This window comes from Dryas octopetala, chromosome 5 (genome assembly GCF_963921425.1).
Source record: "Dryas octopetala chromosome 5, drDryOcto1.1, whole genome shotgun sequence".
Lineage (NCBI taxonomy): Eukaryota > Viridiplantae > Streptophyta > Magnoliopsida > Rosales > Rosaceae > Dryas > Dryas octopetala.
In genome coordinates this window covers 822,764-829,062 of record NC_141370.1, presented here as the reverse complement: position 1 = coordinate 829,062, position 6,299 = coordinate 822,764, and the positions used below count along the sequence as shown (strand labels likewise).

At 36.9% G+C, this 6,299-nt stretch overlaps 2 pseudogenes; both read right to left on the bottom strand.

Moving 5' to 3' along the window:
• Positions 1 to 943: 943 nt before the first annotated feature.
• On the bottom strand, positions 944 to 2,508 carry LOC147283306 (uncharacterized; annotated as a pseudogene).
• A 255-nt stretch (positions 2,509 to 2,763) lies between these two features.
• Positions 2,764 to 6,299, bottom strand: LOC147283305 (uncharacterized; annotated as a pseudogene).

Sequence of the window (6,299 nt, the reverse complement as noted above, 5' to 3'; positions counted from 1 at the left end):
TGCCTGGGTATTTTTCAGGTTAAGTGCTCATCTTTAACAATTCAGAAAATGTTCTTTTAAATTCTTAAAAATCAAAAAGATTTTCTGAACTTGTTTTGTTTCATCTAAAATTCTAAATGGGTTTGAGTGTTTAAATCTTTTCATATATTCTTCAAACACATTCATTTTAGATTTTAGTTGAAGGATTCAATATCAACCTTTTCATGCCTCTAGCTTGAGAAGGTTGATCTCTTTTTTAAAGAATCCAACATTGGCATATCATGTTCATACATTGATGAATCTACTGGGCTTGGTGCGAATTGGTGCCATGGGTTGATGAGCTTAGAGTTGGAGCTGCCTTCTTCATGAATGACCGATTGCCTTGCTTATGGAAGTTGCACAAAGGGGTAAGAAAGCTGCCACTTAGTTTAGGACTTAGTGATTGAGCTTGTTGTGCTGTATGCTCCCTTTGTATTGAACTTCCTCTATAGTGGATTGCCTGGTCAGCTGAAAAAGACCCCCATTTTTAACCCTTTGTGGTTTTTCTGGGTGAACATCTTGTGTGCATTCGTGTTCCCTTTTTGTGTTGTTATGCTTACTGACTCACTCAACTTTTAAACACAAATCTGTACTGTAGCTATATGCTTGAAATTGATATATGTCTTATATAACTGTCTAGCTAATCACACACCACTGTAGTTGTGGATAACACTGGGATGCCTACTGTGATGGGTCATCTGAGTGTATAGGATGTCACTTGATCCTTTGGTGTGTTTGATTTGTGTTGTTTACAAAAGTGATTTTTGGTTTTTAGAAGTCAATCTGGAGTTTCATATTTTCGTTACTGAATCGTCTGAGTTGTGTTTGTTTGACTAGTTCCTGAATGATCACATAAATCAAAAATTGGGGTCCGATCACTGAAAGTGAAATTAATCAAGTTTATTAAGTGAATAGATCACCTAAATTAAACTTTCATCTGCGGGTGTGTCTGAGGCATAAACGGCATCACTGGCTGTTGTTGCTGCATAAACATCATCATCTGTTGTTGCTGCTGCTGTAGCTGAGTCTTTAACAGCTCAATTGCCTCATCTTGGGCATCCTGCTTAGCCTGCACAGCCTCATGCTTCTTCTGCCATTCAAGGCACTGTGCCTCCAAAAGAGCTTCTCTCGTCTTCGATGATCTCCGAGAAGAAGTACTAGATTGAGCCCTAGCATAAGGCACCATTTCAGGTGTCACCCCATGTCCATAGAGCCGAACTCTATTTTTCCTCTCATGACCCATCTCCTCAACATACACTTCTGTACGAAGTTCAGAAGTGTCATCCGCTCCAGACTCTCAACTCGTGAGTCAACGGAACTCTCCATGGACATCTAATAAACAAATATTTAGATAAATTTGTAAGTAAAATGTAAGAACATAAAATACACATTATGGAAAAAAAAAATATATAAATATTTACCCCTCTCTGCTCCGATGGCACATCAATCCAACTATTGTCTTTGCATGTGTGGGTGACACGAAAGAAAGTAACAGGATCGGGTTCAACTCCATGCTTCTTCTTCTAAAAATTTAAACCATAAAAAAAAATAATTTAGAACATATTTATGTGCTCTAATTAAATAAAATTGTATCTCAATATGATGAAAAAAATTAACTATACTCACATAATCTTCACGAAGACGTTCAAATGTCCACGATCCTGATGTATGGCTCATCGTTTGTTGAGAACGATTAGTTTTATTTTTCATAGCTATCTCCTAAAAAGTCAAACATAATATAAATTAATCATAATTGCACATACTAGTATTATTAAATATTTGATTAAAGAGTGTCACTTGAGTTTTCGGGTTATCCCAATGTTCCACCATCTTCGCCCACTGCACAGGATCTACATTATTGGGACATCTCAACCGCCGCTGATCTGTCCTGCCAGTGTAGTACTTCCCTTTCAAATATGCTCTATATTCTTTATAAGCATGTTCAACAATTGCCAAGGTCATGGTCTTAATCACGGGCATTTTTTCCAAATCCTCATCACGAAAAGTAATAGTGCCCTACATCCATAAAAAAAAATAATTATAAGTAAATATTTGCAAGTATTTTACTTTTAAGATTATTTCAAAAAAATAAATTGATACCCGTATTCTGTCCCACAAAATGTTCTTTGTCTCTTCGTCAACCAATCTCCAATCATGCACTAGAGGAACATTATTGGGATCTTTTACTTCAGAAGATATAAACTTCGAAAACTCTATACTGTTCTGGGAAATACACTTCCCGCTCGGACTGAATTCACAATACTCTTTCCCCCTATGATCTTTACCAGCCCACTTAATCTTTCCAGGACCACGTCTTCTCCTTTGGGGCATTTCTACATATTAATCCAAATTAATATACATAAATGACAAAAATATTGTAAATAATAGAATAAATAAAAACTTTATATAAACAAACTATAGCTTACCATTTGAACTAGCCTCAACCTGCTCATCGTGGTGCTCGTCCATATGTTCTTCATTATTACTCATCTAAATAAATTATATATATATACATATATATATACACCATCAAATACATACTACATAAATATTAATTAATTAAATAAAACTAAATTGCAATGAAACCAATATATAAACACACAAATATATTTTAACGTGGAAAACCCTCGAAAGGTAAAAACAACGAGACCTAGTTCAGCACAAAAAAAAAATCACTGATAAAAAAGTATTACATAAGAGTTCTTAATTACAAAACAACACAAAAAAAAAAATAAAAAAATTAATTTAAACATCCATATCATCATCAAGCTCATCGTCAGCAATTGAATTAACCAGCTCAGTAGGCAAAGGTAATGCTTCATCAAAAGGTGTCTCTTACACGCCAACCCTTGTTTGCATATCTTCATTGTCAAGTACCCGATCATCTAGATTTGGTATGGCATAATCATTAATTGTACCTTTATCTTCAAATACATCAAAAAAATCTCTCGGATGCGTTCGGACCACTACATGCCAATCTTTTTCAATCGAATCTGCAACATAAAATACTTGCATTGCTTGTGAAGCTAGTATGAAAGGGTCATCCCTAAATCCCAATCGATTGAAGTTCACCAAGGTAAAACCATATTGATCTGTCTTCATACCCCTAGGACTTCCACTATCAACCCAATCACACTTAAACAACATCACACAACGACCCATATCTTCTGCCTCGGTGGGACCACAATATCTAACCAAAAACATATCTGTGACAACACCATAGCAATTAACTTGTCCAACACCACCCGGAATATTTGCAGGTACAAATACACCACAATTTTGATTCTTATGCTTATCATCCACTGATTTTATTCGAAATCTAAAACCATTAATAGCGTGGCTTTTGTATTTCGTCACAAGTGTGCGAGGAGGATTAGCAAGCCAATGCAAGTCATCGGATATCAACGGATCATTAGCATAAAACCTTGCATTAATCTGGGAAAAAGATGATGTAGAAACATTAGGTAAAAATTAATATTACAGACATGATGTAAAAACTTAGTAATTGAATTCTTACATGTTTCTTGAACCATTCAGGAAATTCCTTCTTGCTTATCTCCATGATTTGTCTCCTAGTGAACCTTTCCCTTCGATGTTTATCTCTCAAAAAGTCCTCATGTTGCCTTCTAAAAGGGATTACTTCATCACAATTATCAAGAATGTAACTGTGGCATCGATTCCTATCATTTAGATCAAGCTCCACATTTTCACCTGAACCTAAATATTGACCTGTGGAGTCAAAAATTGATAACCCACCACATATTCCACGTCCAATACCATGTGCATTTCGACCCTTACGATTACGACGAGTATCAACATCTCTAAGGTACATGGAATAAAAAGACAAACCCTCATCAACCAAATACCCTTCAGCAATAGAACCTTCAGGACGACTCTTATTTCGCACATACCGCTTCAGTGTTTGCAAATACCTTCAATATTTAACATGACAAAAAAAAATTAGAGAATCAAAACTAAAATGAATACAAATTAAGAATAAGGAAAGACCATTACCGTTCAATGGGATACATCCATCTATATTGAACTGGTCCTGCAATGGCAGCTTCATTTGCCAAGTGAATTGGGAGATGCACCATGACATCAAAAAATGAAGGAGGGAAAATCTTCTCCATCTGACATAAGGTTAATGCAATTCTAGAGTTCAGTTGATTGAATGATGCCTCAGTTTCCTTCTTGCTACACAACTGTCTAAAGATTGCACTCAACTCTAGTAAAACCATTGTGACAGATTTGGGTAACACACCATGTATTGCAAGCGGAAGTAATTGTTGCATTAAAACATGGCAATCGTGACTTTTCAACCCATTTATTTTTCTCTCATTCACATTCACACATCGAGACAAATTTGCTGAATATCCATCAGGAACTCGAATAGTAGACAACACTTTGCAAAATGAGATTTTTTCTTCTTTGCTCAATGTGAATATTGCCGGGGGCAAAAATGTTTTATCATCTTCTCTGCGAGGATGTTGACTATGTCTTATATTCAAAACTTCAAGATCTGCACGTGCAGCCAATCCATCCTTTGTCCTCTTCGCAATATCCAACAATGTTCCAACCACATTATCACATACATTCTTCTCAATATGCATGACATCGAGATTGTGTCTAATCAAAAGATGCCTCCAATAGGGTAGTTCAAAAAATATGCTTTTCTTTCTCCACTGACCGTAATTACTTCTAGAAATTGAAGGCCTGCGTCTTCTTTGTCCAACAAGAGCATTTTGGTCATGCTTTCCAAAAGTGAACCTCAAATTAGATAGTTGTTCAAGACATTGTAACCCATTCAACTGTCTTGGTGCATAACGATCTTCTCGATGACCATTAAATGCTGCTTGTTCCCTTCGAAACCTATGCCCAATGGGTAAAAATCTTCGATGCCCCAAATAACAAATCTTACGACTCACAGGCAAATGTTCTGATACATTATCATCCATGCAATGCGGACATGCTTTATATCCTTTAGTACTCCATCCAGACAACATTCCATAAGCTGGAAAATCACTAATGGTCCATAACACAGCAGCCTTCATCGTAAAAGTTTGGTTTGAAAACACATCATACGTGGTAGAGCCAACCTCCCACAACTCATTCAACTCATCAATTAATGGTCGCAAATACACATCAATATCATTTCCAGGACTTCTCGGTCCTGGAATCAATAAGGACAATAATAAATTTGGTTGCTTCATACACATCCATGGAGGCAAATTGTAAACAGAAAGCACCACAGGCCATGTGCTATGGGCATTGCTCATATGACCAAAATGATTAAATCCATCACTTGCCAGCCCTAAACGCACATTTCGAATTTCTGACGCAAACTCAGGGTACAAAGTATCTAAATGCTTCCATGCCGGAGAATCTGATGGATGCCTCATAAACCCATCCTTGGGACATTCAGTTGCATGCCACCTCATATGTTTGGCAATATGCTTCGACATATAAAACCTCTTCAATCTCGACTTTAGAGGGAAGTACCACATAACCTTAGCTGAGACTTTCTTTCCAGAAGTATCTTCCTTGTTATCTTTATATCTTGATTTGCCACACACCGAACATGCAGTCAATTTTGAGGTTTCTTTCCAATATATCATGTAATCATTAGGACATGCATCAATCTTCTCATACGTGAGACCTAACCCATTTATAAGTTTTTTTGCCTTATAACAAGATTCAGGCAAACAATCTCCATCAGGCAACATTCTTTTTACCAATTCTAGTAACGTAGTGAATAAACTATCTGGCAAACTCCCTAAACACTTAATCTGGTACAATCTTACAACGGCCTCCAATTTCTTAAATTCTTTACAACCAGGATACAACTCTTGATCTGCCTCTTCAAGCAACTTGAAAAAACTTTCAGCCTCTGCTGGACGTCCATCCACAATAGGGGGTTGTGTCGACGACCCGACCTCTTCTCCCGCTACTGGTTGAACAAATATGTCATTGAGAAAATCGTGCATACCCTCCATCTCCCCTCCTACATCATCTTCTATCATCCTTAAAATTGGCTCTCCAATGTTAGGCTCTCCATGATGACGCCACCAAGCTTTTTTATAATCTTTATCCATATCATGCCAAACAAGATGATCCACAATAGTTTGTCTTCCAAAGGTATATCGATTGCAACATTTTTTACAAGGACATTTGAACTTATCTGGCCCAACACCATTCGCAACCGCTTGATCCAAAAGCAAATTGATTCCATCTACGTATGCCTCTAACTGTCGCGGTATCGTCAACCAACTCCTATCCAT